The sequence below is a fragment of the Periplaneta americana genome, chromosome 7 (assembly GCF_040183065.1).
Source record: "Periplaneta americana isolate PAMFEO1 chromosome 7, P.americana_PAMFEO1_priV1, whole genome shotgun sequence".
Classification (NCBI taxonomy): Eukaryota; Metazoa; Arthropoda; class Insecta; order Blattodea; family Blattidae; genus Periplaneta; species Periplaneta americana.
This window is the reverse complement of record NC_091123.1, coordinates 72,710,381-72,730,153: the sequence shown is the minus strand read 5'-3', so window position 1 is coordinate 72,730,153 and position 19,773 is coordinate 72,710,381. Positions and strand designations below refer to the sequence as shown.

General features: G+C 34.7%; 1 protein-coding gene across 1 annotated transcript in view; it reads right to left on the bottom strand.

Annotated features, from left to right (window-relative positions):
- LOC138703196 (leucine-rich repeat-containing protein 15-like) overlaps positions 1-13,252 on the bottom strand; it is a 94,207-nt gene extending 80,955 nt beyond the window's left edge. Inside the window, exon 1 of the mRNA XM_069830887.1 lies at positions 13,000-13,252. The gene's annotated coding sequence lies outside the window, so the exon portion shown is untranslated. The remainder of the gene's footprint in view (positions 1-12,999) is intronic.
- Between the last annotated feature and the right edge of the window lie 6,521 nt (positions 13,253-19,773).

The window sequence follows — 19,773 nt, the reverse complement described above, 5'->3', positions numbered from 1 at the left end:
TCAATTTTGATATGGGGATATAATTGTTTTAATGAATTTTGACGGCATTCGAATACTTACATTTGTATGTACTGGTGTTGGTGTGTTGGAGGTTTTAAGAGAACTGAGGCCTAGATAATCGTCTGTATTGAGGCATGTAGCGGCGCAAGAATATGAAAGGAACTGTTTGAATGGCGTATCAAGATCAATGTGAATAGGTCTGTTTTAAATTGCATACAGTGGATTTTTAAAGTTTAATAAATTTTCGTTGATTATATTTTGATCTTTATTATGGTAGTAGGCAATGAAGAATTCTTCTGCTGCATTTATGAATTTATTGTCATTGTATGTTTTTGGGATACTTAATGTGTTCTGGTGATGACCTAATTCATGTCCAGTATTAATTAAGTGTGTTGCATATTTTGATTTTTCTCTATTATTTTTGAAATCGTTGACATGTTCCTTATATCTTGTTTTTATATTGCGTTTAGTTTGGCCTATGTATTTCTTATTGCATGTGTGACATTTAAGCATATATATGCCTTTACTATTTAATTTATCTATAGGATTTATTGTGTTATGGATCTTATTGTTTAACTTATTATTTGTTTTGAATGCTATGTTTATGTTTTCTTTATTAAAGAAGTTTTTTAATTTGTTAGATATGTATTTATTGTAAGTGAGTGTTGACCAAAATTTTGATTTATTATTGTTTGTTTTTGTTAAGGTAGTGTTTGTCTGTCGTTGTCTATTGTTTTCTTTTTTCCGAATTAATTTTCGAATAAGGGTTTTACTGTATCCATTATCATTTGCAATGTCTAAAATTCTTTGTACTTCTTTTTTATATTTATTTTTGGATAATGGTATTTGTGTTAATCTATTTATTAGGTAATTAAACATACTTTGTTTTTGGTTTTGGGGATGTATTGAATCTGCGGGTATACTACGTGTTGTGTGTGTTGGTTTTCTATAGATATCGTATTTCAATTCAAATTTATGCTTTATTATTTTTAAATCTAAAAATGGAATCGAGTTGTTTGTTTCATGTTCAACTGTAAATTTTAGATTTTTATGTAGTTTATTAAATGAATCAAGAATGGAATTGTCTATTGTAGTGTTCTCATAAATTATGATTGTATCATCTACATATCTATAGTAAGATTTAATGTTATGTTTATTTAGAAATTCATTGATTTTGTTATCCTCTATGTTTTGTAAAAAGATTTCGGTAAGAGCTCCTGATAAAGGGTTGCCCATAGCTAGGCCAATATTTTGTTTATATATTTTCTGATTAAAGATGAAGTAATTTTGAGATGTAACTGTGTTTAACAATCGTGTTATTTGCTGAATTATATTTTCTGCTATTTGTAAATTTTGTAATTTTTCTTTAACGATAAGTATGGTTTCTTGAATTGGGATATTTGTATACAAATTCTCTATATCTAAAGACATCAATTTTGATTCATTGCTGATTTTTACTTTATTCAAATTGTCTATTAAATGCTTTGTATTTTTAATGGTGTATTGATTTTTTAATTGTAATGTTTGTTTTAGCCATTTGTCTAAGAATTTACTTAATTTATAGTTCGGAGCGTTTTGTTATATCTGAAGATGCCCTAAACGGCGAAAACGTTCATATATTGTTATTAAATAGCAAATAAACATTTGCAAGTTTATATGCCTTAAGATTGAAATTCATTAAATACTTATTAATAATTTACCAGGCATATTGATATATTAAAATGAATTGTAAAATACTGAATTTAGTCTGGGGGTGATTTCTTTAATATGATTTAACACATTATCGTTTTTTAAGCCAAGAAACTTGGTTATTGTTGTTTCTATTAGTGATCTGTTGTTAATTATTGGGCTTGAAATTTACGAGGTTGAATTTTGGCAGGATTTAAATTGTCTTATGTTAGTTTTTGTTATAATTTAATACTAATTTACTAACTGAGAACCAATCACATGTTTTAAGGGGAAATGCCTCTCTTGAAGATTGGGATGTGTTGGAATTATTGGCTGTAATTACTATACTCGTGTCATATACACACAACATCTTTTAGTAAGAGGACAAGATCATTTATGAACACTAGAAAAAGTAGAAGACCTAATATTGATCCTTGAGGAATTCCATTATTGTTAGTTCCCCATGTCGAGGTAGATTTCATAGTTGCATTGATTTCGACTTTCTGTTTCCTACTGTAACTCCGGTAGAAGAACATTGAAGCTGGAAGAGAATATATTGAAGGCAGGTTTGGAAAAAGGGCCACCAACTATATCATTGTTGTTCAAAGTAACCATAGTCCACAAAATTGTAGCATGAAATATGATATAACGGCAAGAAAGGTCAAAGTAGCCAAGGGAAAAGGTGCCTTACAATCCGTTTTTCACTACATATACTATCTGCCATATTCAAAGTCCGAATCCCTCGGTGAGAACTAATCATGTGCATTTTACAGATCAATCTTAAGACAGTAGATTTATTAATGATGTCATATGCGAAGCATTCGATGATTTGACTTTGGCAAAGTTCCATTATTCATAATGCAGTGAAAGGTAGTTTCACACCTTGAACTAAATCATGGCCACTCGCTCCTGGTTCGTAATCCATCTGCAGCTGGCACGTGTCAGAAAACTTGAGGACTGTTCACACGTAGTTAAACGCCATCGCGTCTGAGGATAGCATAGACCTACATGCATTACACTGCCCTGTACTCGTACATCGCTACCTAGCCATTATAACGGTCACCAACAGCAAACAAAAAAGAGGCATTTTTATGGTAACATCTGCTTCATAGACTGTATTACTCGACCAAGGCCAGTGGAGTCCTGCAGCCTGGAGCACCACTTGTACTTCTGTGTTCGTATAGCGTAATCGCCCGCGTCTCCACTCTCCTCGGTCGAGTTATACATATAGTTTGCTCACTTTCAGCTATTTACAAAGACGTTTTAGAGTTTAAAATTACTTAAATTTAACTCTAAACTTTCATAACGAAGTTTCAGTACATGCACGGGCTTATATAAAGTATGGTCAAAGAAGAACAGAATCTGCAAATTAGTTACTCTTCAAAAGTTCTTGAGAATAGGAGTAAAATTTGTCATTGGCATGCGTAAAATTTAACAAATAAACATAAAATATCTACAATAACTATGAAATTTGCTCCACTTGAGAAGAATTATTAAAAGTTCTTGACATTACAATATTATACTCGTAAAAGGTGTTCTTTTGAAGAACAGAAACGTTACTGAAACACAAGAAAGTGACACGGCTGAGATCACATTGTGTGTGTGTGTGTACAAAGGATTTTAACATGACGTGAATGGTTTCAGAGGGGAGCAAAAATCTAGATGAAGCATCATAACATTTAATAATAAAAATAAATTAAATCAAGTATTCATTCAACTTCAGTAATTTGGGTTGTAGTAGTTGGTATGTATATAGGGTTAGTATGTTTAAAACAAAACGTTTAAAAAAAGTGTTCTAAATTATTTAAAACAATATCCGTTGATTAAAACGTTTGAAACATAATGTTTAAAACTGTATGATGATACTAATTTTTAAGCCAACAGAATTCTCTGTTATGTGTTTTATTTATTTCTCCGTTAATAACAAACAGTGTTTAAAACTGTATCATCAAGACATGCCCTTTTTTCCTCATCTTCCATACAAGTTACTTCTCTCGTTTTCTGGTTGTTTTATTTTATCCTACTTGTTTACAATATAAAATCATGTTTTCCTTCTATTCAGATATTTATAAAATGTACAGTTATGAATTTACAGTGGTGCTCCTGACTTTATGGAGCCAAAATTTAACTTTTTTCCAGACGCACATCATTATTAATAAGGAATTTTTTTGGATATACAGTGCAAACAATCTGAATGCTGATATCTGCATATAGGCCTATCATCTGAAGCAGGTTTTCTTTTATGTATAATAAATCCACTGAAAAATGATTTTAGGATGCTTAAATTACAAAATATTCTAGTCTTTTTACTTTTCTACAAACTTAGCCTCAAATTTCAAAATAAAAAACTGAGCTATGAAATAACATTTTTAAATTACACCACAGGGTACCAATTTTTCTGTTGTATCACTAAGTCATTAAACCACCAAACACCACTTCTACTTCAGGAAAAATTTTGATTCTTGATTGCAGGAAAAAGACATGCAAGTTTGACAGCATTCTCTGTGGTACAAGTAATCATTCGATCATGATCGATCACTAATCGATAATCAACAATGACATCATAAGAAAGCAGAAATCCGGATATTCAGTTTGATTGGAAATGTGTCTTTGTGTTACTGTTGTGTGGTCTAAGTAATAAATGGTGTTTTAAATATGCTGTCTAAATATTTAGAAAAGCGAAATTCTGATGATGAGGAACCTCCATTAAAAAACAAGTTTATTTATGAATGAAATGGAACGCGCACAATGTGCATAGGATTTGTAGTTTAGCCTTTTCAGAAGTTTGTGAGTGAGGTTTTCCTTTCGCGGCAGTTTTCAACGTGATATCGTCCACACGGCTTCCGACATAGTTCGCACACGCACTCGTGGTTGGGTTCGTAGTATCTCTTGAAAAAGTTTATTTAAAGAAGTGGAAATTATGTGTACAATTTGCTTGTGCCCACGTGGAATAATCCCTCTTAAGTTCACAATGAACCACAATTAGTCATACAGCAGAAACAGATGCCCCATTGTTTCAATGAAATCAGAATTATAACTTTGTACAAATTCAAAACTGGACTGTCAAGCTTTTTTATAATGTTGCAGAAAATAATTTCTCACTGTTAATAGATGATAGATTTTCAGAGAAATATAACAATCAAACTGAGGTAAATTTAAAACTATTTTTTTTTGTGTTATTCACCATTAAAGTTTCATAAAATATATTTTTTTTTAGTTAGTAGGAAAAATCTTCAACCAGGTAACTTGTCCCAACCTGGATTTGAACCCGGGTCCGCTCGTTTCACGATCAGACATGCTAACCGTTACTCTACAGCGGTAGACCAGAATGTCTTCTAATGTTTTTGGTTGATAAATTCTGCAATTTTAATATGTTCACGCAGCTGAAATTATTACATGTTCAATATCTTTTCTTGTTAGGTGGGAGGGAACATCCCACGCACTACGACCCTAGGTCTATTGTACATCCCCCCTATATGGGATGAGTTGCGTGCCCACCGATCCTCTACGCGCACCGACCTAACCACTTGACCCTCTTAACGACCAGTCTCTACAGCCAACAGAGTCCATTTACCACTCCTACTTCCGCAACTCCCCCCCCCCAAGGCTACCTTAACGGTCCGAGGCGGAAGTCCTCCCCCGAGAAGGTCTGCCCCGGGTTCCGTTGCAGAAGGTATCCATCATCACTTGAATACAATCCATGGAGGCCGGTCGAGAGAGCCAGCAGCTTCGGAGGGTCGCCTGTAGAGCGAAGAAGAAGTAACGGGATGATGAATGAAAGGATAACAGGGGAGGAAAAGAAGTAGCGAAGGTGAATGGGGTTCCAAACGCCTGATAAATTTACCTGATATAGGAGTGAGGGAAAAACCACGAAAAAACCTCACCCAGGCAACTCGTCCTGACCGGAAATCGAACCTGGGCTCGCTGGGTTCAGAGTTAGACTCGCTAACCCCTCAGTCACAACATCTATACTTACATACATATATACTTTGTTTTTTTTTCGGAATTTACTTCCAAACCTATTTCTTTACTTTCTTTAAGTAAAATTCCCGTGTTTTACCTAATAGTATAGTTACCTATAAACAAGTAGCTGATGTAACCCTTTCAATTCCAAGCTCTCTGTGTTATATTACATGCGTCCAGACAAAATATTGCAGCCACGAAGAATATGATAGGTATGAACTAAGTCGAGTGAAAAGCATTATAATAGTAGCCATTATATAATGACATTAGATGCTTATGATACGGTAAATATTCAGTTAGAATGAAGTCATATGGGTTTTCAACGTAAATGCTCACATCATATAAATTATGAATAGTTCAGCAAAATCTGAAGAATGTGATTTTTTCATGCACCGTCACTTTAAAGCAAATGCCCATTCTTCCTCTCCGATTCTCCTGCGTTTGGCGGGTTGCATTCAATGATATCACAACTCATCATATTTGGACATCATTTTGCGGAACTCTGATCCAATTGATTCGACCGGTTTTGTGAAGATGTTTCTTTTTACGGAATTACTTTATCTACAAGGTGGTTTACTTTTCGTTTCGGTGTTTATTTGTTAAAAATTATAGAGTCTAAGCAATTAAAATGTAACACTTTTTCTTTTACTTCGTTACCGAGAGGTTGACAACCTGCCGTGCCGAATACTAAGAAGTGGTTCTGCTTAAAATAAAACATACAGCCGTCCATTAAACAGAAATGAAATGTAGAACGAATGGTTTATTATATCCAAGCCTTACAAACAATCACTATCTGTCTGTGTAAATTACCATGACAACTGAAATATTTTTCATGGCGAGGTACAAGTTCTTTAAGGAAACTTGTCTCCAACAATGATGGCTAATTCTTCATCGCTGTTTCTTGTCTCTCTTGTCCACGAAACGCTGCGAGCATAATCGTAGAAGTAGAAACTGGTTGAAGTGCAAAATAGGTGGAAAGCACAGACAGCCAGTCAAACGAGTCCAGCTTGAAACGTGGAAGCAAATCAAGAATGCAGTGTGAGTTGTGAAGGTGTGTGTTATGCAATATAGGACGACACCAGAAGTTAACAGATCACGTCTTTATCTTGGGATTACCAGTCGTAATTGTTTAAAAACAGGTTGTAAGCCTCCACAGTAACGACCGATGACACATTTACCCCATTATTCCACCAAGAGTGACGTTACTGGCAAATGATTGTGATTTTACGTTCTCATTAGAGAAAGTATACATTTTGAGATTTTGGTGGAAATGCAAATTCCCTGCATTCCTGATATGGGAAAAATAGTATTGGGATGTCTCTGTCCGTCGGTCCATCTGACTGTGTACTGTGATTTATTCTGAACTTATGGCTGGATTTCGATCATAATGAATACCTATGAATCAATTTGCCTGAGAACTGTGTGCATGAAACAACAGTCTTTACTTACTTACTTACTTATTTACTGGATTTTAAGGAACCCTGAGGTTCATTGCCGCCCTCACATAAACCCGCCATTGGTCCCTATCTTGAGCAAGATTAATCCAGTTTCTATCATCATATCCCACCTCCCTGAAATCCACTGAAAATTAAATTTTTTGATGTGACAAAGTTGACTAACCTAACTCCATTGTCATTACTAGTTACGTGTAGGCTCTCTTTTCCAATAGTCTGTTTAAAAATATCCTCCCGTCCTACTTTAGCATTGAAATCCCCCAATAAAATTTTCATGTGGTATCTAGGTAACTGATCAAAAGTCTGTTCCAATTCCTCATAGAAGCTATCCTTTATATGGTCGTCTTTCTTTTCTGTAGGAGCGTGAGCATTTATAACTACGATATCGCACCAACTACCCTTAAGTACCAAATGCGATAACCTATCACTGATAAATTCGACCATTTTTACTAATGATTTTATTCTTTTATGAATAAAGAATCCTGTTCCTTATTGGTGATTATCGTTTCCTTCCCCATAATACAACAAGTAATGTCCTATTTGTATTATGCCGTTCCCATCTAACCTCCTGTACTCCCACAAAGTATATCTAGCTAGTTAAAACAACAATCTTTAGTAAAAAAAAAGCCAAGAGTTCTTTATTTGAAATAAAAGACACAATGATCCTCCACTTCAAGAATCGCCAGAAGATTATCTTCATTATCTTTTATTTTTTAAACGGTCACTTAATGATGCTGTAACAACTACAAAGGTGATCAAATTATTAGACTAAAGTGATTACATGTGCAACAAAGTGGTATTCATCGGCAGAAATAATGAACAAAAATATATTTTTCACAGAAATAATGAACAGAAAATTGAGTCTTGAGGTTACTAATATTTTGTGAACATTCCCTTATTCTTCATTAACACACTGATTTTGTTGGGGATGCTGGGAACCAAGGTATGACACATACTGAATATCAGAATCATTTAGCCAAATATCAGACAGTGCTTCAATGAGTCCAAGTTTTGTTACAAGCTTCTTTTTTGTTCAGTTTCTTCTTCAGTATAGACCACATATTTTCAATTTGGTTCATATCCAGCCTTTTTTGCAAGCCATGGGAGAACTGACTGTTGAATATCTTCTAACATATCCAACTCGTGGAAGAATATACCAGAAGATGTAACAATCATATTTACAACAATATAGACTCTATATGGGTCATATGCGGAGACAAAGAGGAAGGCAGAAAATAGGAAAGACTGGACAATGCTGGGTTTGCAGTGAAAGACCTGCCCTTGGGCAGAACACTATGTATGAATAGACTCTGTGAATTATACTGACGATTGACATGATGAATTTTATTACGTTTCAAAGAAAAACGTTTTAGTCTAATAATTTGTCCACCCCTGGACAAAGTCAGGATAGGAGAAGAAATGTCAGAAGAAAGTGAAATTGGGAGAGAAGTGCGTCAAGGATGTCCTTTATCACCTACTCTATTCAAAATATACGTGGAGAATTTAGTAAAGAACTGTTTTCAGAACATGGGAGGAGTGATAGTAGGAGGACAAATAAAGTGCATAAGATTTGCTGATGATATGGCGTTGTTAGCAGAAGAGGAAATGACACTAAGGGTTATGCTACTGGAGCTAAGTGACAGTTGTGAGCAGTATGGGATGAAGATAAATTCAAATAAGACGAAGACTATGGTCAAAGGAAGAAAAATAAAGAAGGTAAACTTGCGAATTATAAATGAGGCAGTAGAGTAAGTGGACAGCTTCAGATACTTGGGGTGTATTATAAGCAGTAACATATGCTGCTGCCAGGAAGTCAAAAGGATAGCAATGACCAAGGAAGCTTTATAATAGAAAAAGGAGCATCTTCTGCGAACCTCTGGAAAAAGAACTAAGGAAGAGACTAGTGAAGTGTTTTGTGTGAAGTGTGGCATTGTATAGGGCAGAAACGTGGACATTACGACGAAGTGAAGAGAAGTGTATAGAAGCATTTGAAATGTGGATATGGAGAAGAATGTAACATGTGAAGTGGACAGACAGAATAAGAAATGAATGTGTGTTGGAAAGAGGGGTGAAGAAAGAATGATGCTGAAACTGATCAGGGAGAGGAAAAGGAATTGGTTGGGTCACTGGCTGAGAAGAAACTGTCTACTGAAGGATGCATTGGAAGGAATGGTGAACGGGAAAATAATTCGGGGTAGAAGGAGATATCAGATGATAGACGACATTAAGATATATGGATCATATGAGGAGACAAAGAGGAAGGCAGAAAATAGGAAAGACTGGAGAAAGCTAGGTTTGCGGTGAAAGACCTGCCCTTGGGCTGAAGACTGAATGAATTAATGAATGAACTAGGTAAGCGCCGGTTCAATTGGTGATAACGAGATGTTATTTGGCGAGGTGAGATCGAGGACTCGCCATGAATTACTTGACATTCGCATTACAGTTGAGGAAATCCTCGGATAAAACTAAACCAAATATTCAGATAAAGCGGGAATCGAACCCACCTATGGGTGCAACTCCTGAACGGCAAGAAAAAGTGCGACCGCCTTAGCAACGCCGAATTCAATTTTTGTTTAAAGAATAAACTGACAAATGAGATGATCACTTAATATCAGCTACAGTGTACACGCTGAACCTACGGGGTTTTAATATCAAATTAAAATTCAGCTAATGTATACCCAAGCCGTTGTAACTATGCATCTGACACCTTTGCATAACGTTGTAGCGAGAGATGCGACATTGCATCAGTGACCATTACACAACAGCTGATGAGCCCTCCATACCAATTGAAGGGTTCAGAACCATAGTGGGCCAAGCGCCATTTACTAAAACCGTAGAAAACAAGGGTTAAAATGAAGTTATTACCATAATCCAATGGAAACTTATATCAAATAATATAAAGTATACACATTCAAACTAAATGATATGTCAATGTTCATTAAACTATGGCATTCACGTAAGTTTAACCCTTGCTTTCTCCGTTTTTAATAAATGGCGTTTGGCCCACTATGGCTCTGAACCCTGTTCTAATGTCTGACTAATGCAGGGCTGGGCAGCAAGAGCGGATTCTACTCTCTCACGGGGAGACATACGATTTCTCTTCAACCCCTTTCTTCCCCGCCGAGCACCGCGCAGAGTTGATGCCGTACCTGATGGATATTAAGCGTCCCCGTTTAGAGTCTGTATCCGCTCCCGATGCCCTGCCTGATTTAATGCATCGCCTTTACACAAAGGATTCGCAATCTGTGAGCTATTATTCTCGGAAAGAAGTAATCTATGATTACAATCCAACCACTCTCTATAAAAAAACACATTAATATTCAAGTTGACCTATACAGGGTGTAAGGGGTATAAGTGCCATTATTTTAACTGATAATTATTCATGTCATAAGGAAGAAAAAATGTCCTTACAATTGCAATATTTGACTAATTATTAAATTTTACAATATTAGACGTTTTACAACGTTGCTGGATGGAGAGGAGTGGGTTTAGAAGTATACAGTACAGCTCAAGCAGGGAGGAGGGGGTTTAGAATTACAAAGTACAGATCAAGCGGGTGCAGCCATACCGGCACAAAACAGACGCTTTGTTCTAATGCAGGAGCGGACCATGACAATACTTATGTTTACATAACACGAGCAGCAAATACAAACTTTCAATCTCATTAATAGAACATTATGGTAAATTTACATTTTATATGACAATATTGCTTCATTTTTAATTGTATGTCTAAAAAATAAACAATAATGGTTTTCTGCACAAAATCACACACACTTTTTTTTTCTAATGCAACATTTTAATCTCTCCCGCTTCCGTAAAGCAGTGTCATCTTTAAACAAATTTCTAGTTGTGTGATTTTCGAAACGAGGTAAGAGACTTCTGGTTTATAATAATCCTTGAGAAACTGCTACAAAAGTTCGACGATTAGGTAACCAACTTTGTGGAAAACGTTGACGGTACATCCTTCTTGCCTCACTTGAATTACGATGACTTTCTCCATAAATTAATAACATATGATATTCCTAAACTGTGAATGATATTGTAAGTTTCTTTTATCGAATACCCTGTACTGAAGTGTCATCAGCTCGGCAGTAGAGCTATGGACAGGGAGCTTGAACTCAGCTGACTTGTACTTACGTCTGTGCGGAATAATGCCTGCTGAACTTTGCCATGTCTCTCACGCCAAAATATATGCAAATTTAAGCATGCATTTTTATTTAATTTCACGAAAACGTAATAGAATACACAAATATTTATTTAAATTAATATTAACTCTTTGCTAGATATACCTACTGATGTAATTATTTTCGTAATTTTACTAACGATATAAGCAGTATAACGAGAATAAAATAAGAGAAGAAATGTTTTTTTCTGGGAAAACTATGAAGTTTCGTTCCTATGTTGTATGGACATTTTTTGATCCTGTAGACCGTCCTCGACGACTGTCAAAAGAACGGTACTTATACCCCTTACACTCTGTATAATATATCCTACCTTAACTTATTATAGACATAAAAATGTATAATTCAATATTTAGCTTATCCCTTTGTCAGTTCGGATAATAAACTTCAACAGCTGATGTTCTAATCTATCTCACTTTGAAGAAGAACAATCCAGTCATTTGTTCCTATTCTCTATTCTCCATGAGGTCAAGAAATGCAAGCGAATCTCTAATCCGTCCTAGTATCGAGGGTGGTGGATATTTTCTTCGGAAATTCTCTGTTTCTTTACAGTGTTTTAGAATGAGCTCCCATGATTCCTTTTCCACATATAATGGATAGATTCTGTCTCCTATTTCGGTGGAAATTTTATGACCCTTCCATGCATCAAATCTTAGCCACGCCAAATCCGCTCTTATATCTTTGCTACAAGAATTTATATACTCACCCCTACTAAAATTAAGCATAAAATAATAATAATAATAATAATAATAATAATAATAATAATAATAATAATAATAATAATAATATATGAAGAAAATGAGAATTTAAGCCTACTAGACTGTCGCATTGTTTCGAGCGTCCCTTATGGAGTTAAACCAATTCCAGTGCCATACAAGAAGACATTTCATACTTTCTGCAGCCTAATGTAAATTAAATACTTGCAACTAAAGCTTAACGACGAATTTATCGTGTACACTGTAGTACGCATTTTCTACTAGCAGACACGTTCTGTATACACCGGTGGAAACGCAGTTTGGAAGACAAGATCTAGAATAGACTGATCTGTGTCACTCAAGTAGGTTTAATCATTTCTAACAGCCACAAACAAGTATTTCTTTTATCATCGCCCCATTTTATTCGAAGATTAAGGTTAGTTTTAATCTACGAGATTTTTTATTTTATATTTTATCAGAAATTTTTAAAGTCCAATATAAAATTGTTAGAAACAGTAGGACATTGTTCCCGTAACCATTTAATGCAACTCAGAAAAATAAATTCAGCGGTTGTAGTAGTAATGGTAACAGTAGGCTATTAGTACAAATAGCCCTAGCGGTACTGAAAGCAATAAATGAGCTTTATATTGTCAAATTTGTGATAAATTATCCTCCTTTTTGGTGGTATACGGTCCCAAATTAATAAATGTTTATTTCATTAACATGCTTTATGTGGGGCGTTTATAAAACTCTGAACAAATTCTGAAAATAATTCGTTAAGCATATTTTCATTTATTAAGTCGATATTTCGCAATTATTCTTACTCGTTTAGTTACTTGCCGGACTAGCAAATCTTCTCGTATCTGTAACCCTTGAAATATTATTTCATGTTTCAATTAAATTTTAAATACATTTCAGAGTCATTGCTAGACGATTTCGTATGAAATAACAACAATTCGTTGGTATAAAATCAGTTTCTCATATTTTTTTTCACAAAGATGTTCATTATACAACTCTATAATAAGTAACAAAACTTACCTGTTTAAAATCTGTGCGATGTTCCGTTGCCAAGGTAACGATACACACAGACACAGCACCATCCTAGCCGCTACCACGGTCACTGCTACACTGGCCTCTACTGGACACACGAAGCGATCATCAACATGGCGGAACAAGGCCTGCCAAGGTCACACGCAGAGTGCGCTTACGTTGGGCCCTCAAGGAAGTAATAATTGTTTTCTAGTGGTGTGACGCAAATTTCTGCAGTGTTTTATTGCATACCGGAAGGAAATTCCTGCAAAAGACATGTCTATACAAAGGCTGCTTTCTGCCCACACAAAAACAAGTCGAACATCTGTCCTTTGATCTACAATAAACTTTGCGGTTGAATTCACCTTGGTTATGTGCGACCGCTTTGTCTGGTGTACGCGACAGTGTCCACGCGACTAACTTTTTGAAGTCCATGACTTCTAGAGAAAGGGGAAGTTCTGCACTTTTAAGTAAAAAAGCAAAACTTGTTAGAACTACTTCGCTGACCGCACAACAAGGTCGAAAAATAGGGCTTCCAAGAATAATATTATGAAAGCTACAAGAAATCTCTTTGTTATCTTACTATGGAAACTGCTGTTAATTTCATAGGAGAACATACTTTAACTCCAAGGAAATTCACGCTGACCTATTCAACGATCTACACAAGAAAATTGTTTAAAACAAAATGTAAATAAATTCAGCTTTGTGTTAACATTTCAGTGAATATTAGGCCTACCTGCATGTACCAGGAATGGTAAAGAGACAGATTGAACGTATAATAACAGCTCAAGCTGAAGTCTAGTTAATGGCGGATTTTTTTTCTCGTCATAAATTTCAGAACGTGTCCTATAAAATTTAATATTTCCTGTGATAAACGGCGGCCGAAGCATGGTGTGGACCAGATCACTAAATTTAAAAAAGCATAGGAACTTTATTTCTTATATGCCTCAATGGTGTGTATATAGACATTCTTACCTTTATCATGGAATATGCAATAGAAAAATCGTTAGTCCAGAATTGGTTTATACTATTTTCACTTTTCATAATTTTTAACTATATTCATGGTTATGTTAAGTACATTTTTCTCCACCACTCAAACCATACATTATTAGAATTGGTTGGGTCACTGAGGAGAAACTGCTTACTGAAGGATGCACTGAAAGGAATGGTTAACGGGAGAAGAGTTCGGGGTAGAAGAAGATATTAGAAGATAGACGACATTAAGATACTGTATATGGATCATATAAGGAAACATAGAGGAAGGCAGAAAATAGAAAAGACTGGGGAAAGCTGAGTTTGCAGTGAAAGACCTGCCTTTGGGCAGAACTATAAATGAAATGAATGAAATGTACTTTGTACTATATTAGTATGTTTGTCATTTTTCAGAGTTGGTTTGAACTACGTCCAGATAACCAATAATATGCACTGATTTTATTATTTTCAATCAGTTGCAAACGTAAAGATTTTTAGTATTGCATTTCTGTAAGACTATAAAATACTACATAACTCTGGACAAACGTTTTTTTAGTAGATTATAACACCAACTTGTTCCGAGACTATACCAATATTTCTTTACTAATATACCCTCTAGGCTACAAGGAAGGATACTACATCCACAATCGTAGCAATGTCCAAAAGGATTACTGAAAATATCATTATTTCTTCAGAAAGGAGAATGACATATATTTAAGTACTGTACAGATATGGAATGAAATTTGGAGCGAGTCTTGAAGGGAGTCTACCTATATTTAGGTAACAATTTCGCACGACTGTTCACAAGTAGCATATATACAGGTATTCTTGTTGCTGCACATGCACAGTGTGTTGTAAGCGAAACTTACACAATAAGGGAGCTCCAAATTTTATTTCCGTATCTCTGCATGTTAAAATCATTCATGAATCTTAAACTGTATGAGCATGATAAATGTGAAAAAAATTGTGGTGATTTTTAGTTTCAATAAACATATTATTTTCCTCTGATTGAGCTTCTGGCTGATATGTACATCTATTGTCAGGCAGTACACCTAACTTGACGATATGCGTCAGAGGAAGAACAATTGTTTGTATAGTACATCTGAAGTGTGATTATGTAATAGTTTACTAGTCAGCGATGTATGTAATTTAGGGGGAAAGGAACTGAGTATCCTACCCCATTATCTCTGGGTTAGTTGCCTCATGAGTGATGCCTTATTGGTGTCACTTATGAGGTTCAAATCTGTCTTCGGACAGTTGACTGAACAACAAATATTTGTTATTAGAAGAGGAAAATTCGCTCCGGCGCCGGGGATCAATCTCGGGTCCTTGGTTCTACGTACCAGGCGCTCTAACCACTGAGCTACGCCGAAGTTCATCTACGGCACCGGATCGAATCCCTCTCCTCCAATGTTTTTCCCTTTGTGGCCTTACACCACATTCGACATATACATAAGTATGTTGACATATATTGAGTCAACTGCCATTATGCAAGAAGCGCACTCAGTTGAGTGACTTGGTGGCCGGGATTCCACAGTATATTGCACTATTGGGCGAAGAATCTAAGTAAGGATTAATTTTTGTTCCCACAGAATTTATCTCCAGCGCCGGAGTGAATTTTTCTCCTCTAATAACAATTATTACCGTAATAGAAAAAATTCTGTAGGACCAAAAATTAATCTTTACTAGAACAACAAAATATATTAAGCCTATTATATTCTTAAACACTTTTTAAGTTGATATACTGGACAATACAAACAAGTCATAACATTTGCTGTAAGTTAAGTTAATTTTGTACCACTCCAATTGCGTATTTAATTAATTTGATTAAACACGAGGATACTTCTGCCTCCCTATTCTTATCAAGAGCTCCAAGAAGTGCCACTTTATTACACGAGAGTAAAGCTAATACAGTACGTTCAATGTTTATGATTAGGCCTACAGAATATTTTAAACATAAAATTAGCCAATTCTCTGGAGATGAAATCCTACACTTTGAAGTCGCCTTGCTATTTTAGGGACACGTTTCTATGAGATGAATCACAATCAGATCTTGTACTACCAAGAAGATGGAGGCACACATATTAAACTTTTGCAAAAGTTAAAGAAATAATGCTGTGAAAACGAAATGTGACTATAATGCAGCAATTTTAACATAACAAAATATTTAATTTACCTTGCAGGATCCTTAGTAGATGAGATTGAAATAGTATACTTGTGTGAACTTGCACTGTAACAAACTGGCACAATGCAATAAAACCACCATTACTTCTTACAGCTGCGGTAAAGGAAAACAGATAGATCTCTGATGAAACTAAATAAAATGCTTGTATACGTGTTTCACCTTCATGCTGGAGAATTCCTGGTGAAAGCCGCATGTGCCAACCAGTCCGTGGTCACGTATACAGTGGGCAGATTTAAGTAAAGCGCGCTACTCACTACTAAAATAATGGCTGCGTCTGCACCTATTGGATGCTGTTTCTCTAATTCTTATTTCCTATCTTTACCTCAGATAAATCTACAAGAAAGGAAGCATGAAAACAAACGATTTTATCTTTATTGTTATATGGAAGCCAAAACTAATGTGAAACTAAACAGATGAATTGTGTTATTGGACAAGGGTTCTCAGTATCACCTGCACTCTTTCATATATTTATTCACGAAATTGTAAATAAAAAAAAGAACTAACTGGGGATTTATGAACTCATTTGGATTACGACAAACATCTTACTTTTGGTATGGTAAATTTTAGGTTAGGTAAGGTTGAATTTAAATATTTAATAAATAATATCCCAAGTGTGAGGTGTATACACCAGCCAATAATTGAGGCTTTCTCTGGAACGAGAACTTAACTGCAAAATCTTAAATTTTGAGATATAGAGCATAAAATATTTTAGAATTCTTTTAACAGCATTGCGCAGAATGACGTCAAATGTACAATCTGATCCGTTTGGGTATGGATAATATTAATTTATTATTATAAAGCTATTATCATAGTAGGAAAAATTTCTTGCTGGTTATATTATGATTAAAACATGGCAGTTTCCATGTATGGCAATCAACAATGCATAATCTGAAAGGACAAATGATAATCATAGATGATTAAAATGGCTACTACAAATCAACAGCGGGCACAATGTGTTCTTTGGTATGCTAAATTTGAGAGTGTTGAAAGAGTTCAAAGGGAATTTCGACGTGAGTATGGTGTGCGTAATGTACCTAAATATGATTCCATAATGTTGTGGTATCGAACATTTGTAGAAACAGGTTCTGTGTTAAAAAAAAACATGCAGGAGGTCGAAGACGAAACCCAGTACGAGAAGCAGCTGTCTCTTGGCTTGACCCTCAAACTCCCCAGATCTAACTCCTCGTGATTTCTTCGTGTGGGGTTTTGTTAAAGACATTATTTATTCACAGAAACCCAGGAACATTGATGATCTGAGAGTAAAAATTACTGAAGCTTTTCAACAAATCACCCCTCTTATGTTACAACGGACATGGGCTGAATTGCATCACCGTTGTGAGTTGTACAGGGTGCGCAATGGGGATCATGTTGAGCTCTGAGAAATCTCCCATCTTTCAATGTTGTATGCACAAAGGTTTCAACAAATAAAGTTCAATAGTAAATATTTTACGGTGTTTTTATTTTATCCATACCCAAACGGATTACCCTGTATATTGGATATTATTGAAGGAGCAGATACGACACGAAAAATCTATAGAAATTAAATTACATAGAAGACAGAGAATAGACTATAAGGAAAGAACTATATTGCACAAGTATAATCGAAACAATAAAAATGTGTACTATAAAATTATTCAAGACTATCGATCGCATGCCAGCTAAATGATCAGTGTAACTTATTATAACCTTCAAAGAAAAAAGCTATAAGGAAAGAACTAAATGTTACAAGCATCATCGAAGTAATAAAAATGTATGGAATAAATCTGAGAGACCAGCCGATCGCATGCTGTTATACCAGCTAAACGAACAATATAGCCTATTACAAGAAGAAAAATACTATTGAGAAGACTGAATAAAATTTGTGGGAGCGATATTAAAGAAATGTCAGCCATTGCGAAATTTCTTACGTTCACAATGATTATTTATATAATGATCTCTAGCAATTTTCAAGACATTCATGTTAGCAAAGTCCAGTCCTTGCATGTCTGTTTTCTGGAAATCGAAGAGGAAATTGAGAGTAACTTCAACGGATAGACGCAACTCGAAGTCGTGGTTAAGGCAATATCTATAGGGGATGATAACTTTACGAAAGCACTCCACAAATTTAGAGGCAGAGAAGTAGGATCCCTACCATCGAAGTACTTTTAGTAACGCTCGTAACGCGAACGGGAGAAATTTTATTTATTATAAGTCTTGAAAAAGAATTTTCGTGCAATAAATTTTATTAAATTCGTTAACGGGATAAACATGTTTTATAAAAGAAATAACGTATAACAAAGGGGATACACATACACATTTTTCACTGTACTTTGTAAATTTTTCTCAACAATTCAATTTCTTATAATAAAAGTGAATAGCCTACTCGTGATTATAATTTATTTATTTGAAAAGACAGATATCCCTGAAATAATTTACCATACACGCAGATATAAATATAGAATAATTATTTTCTGTATTATACGTAACAAACTTTCTCATAATCTCAAAAAGTAAGATATCTGAATTAATTTACAAATTGGTAGGTTTAAGTAGCTTATATGTAGACTATACATATATCACTAATTTATCATTTTTCGGATTAAGTAGCTTATATGAATTCTATAGATTCAAAATTCCCTACCTATTTCCATTTCACAAATTGAAGAATTTTGACAGCAACTTCTGGCAATTACTGTAGAGGGAGTTTTCAACCTGATAGTGATTTTTAACAAACCTTTTGCTTTAAATTTAGAGGCTTTTTGAATTCAAACTACATAAATTATTATAATTCATTCATTGCAAGCAATATGTCGGCGTAACTCAATCATGAACAAGATGGTCTTTAGGGGGTTTTGAATCTGAAGGATTCATATGTAGGCTGTATGTCGTTAATTGATCAACTTTCCGGCTTAAGTAGCTCATATTATGTATACTGTATCTCAATTTATAAAGTTTTCGTCTTAAGTAGCTTATATGTAGATTGTATGTCAATTTATAAAGTTTTCGTTTTAAGTAACTTATATGTAGAATGTATGTCACGTCATAATTTTTTCAGTAGACTGTATGCCATTAATTTATACATTTTTCGGCTTAAGTGGCTTATATGTAGACTATATGTCAATTTATAAATTTTTCGGCTTAAGTAGCTTCATTTAGCCTATATGGCATTAATAAATTTTTCGGTGTAAGTAGGTTATACGTGTCCTAAATGTCATTAATTTATGTTTTTCGGGTTAAGTAGCTTATAAGTAGCTGGTATTCCAGTAATTTATACATATTTCCGCTTAAGTAGCTGTATATAATTAATTATTTCTTTTGGCTCAAATAGCTCATATGTAAATGTATTTGATTAATTTATAAATATTTCGGGTTAAGTAGATTATATATGGAATACTGTATATGCTATTTATATATTTTCTTCAGTTCAAGTGTCCCAGTGGTGATATTCAAGAAGTTTAACAATCAATTCTCTCATGTGTACTTATGTTAAACATATATGGTATATGTCCATGGTAATTGAAAATATTACCTAGAAATAATTTAACAACCGGTTCGTCCGGACCGGCCGAATATCACCAATGAAGTATCCTATATGTAGAATTTATATTATCACTAATTTATAAATGGTTCGGCTTAAGTAGCATGTA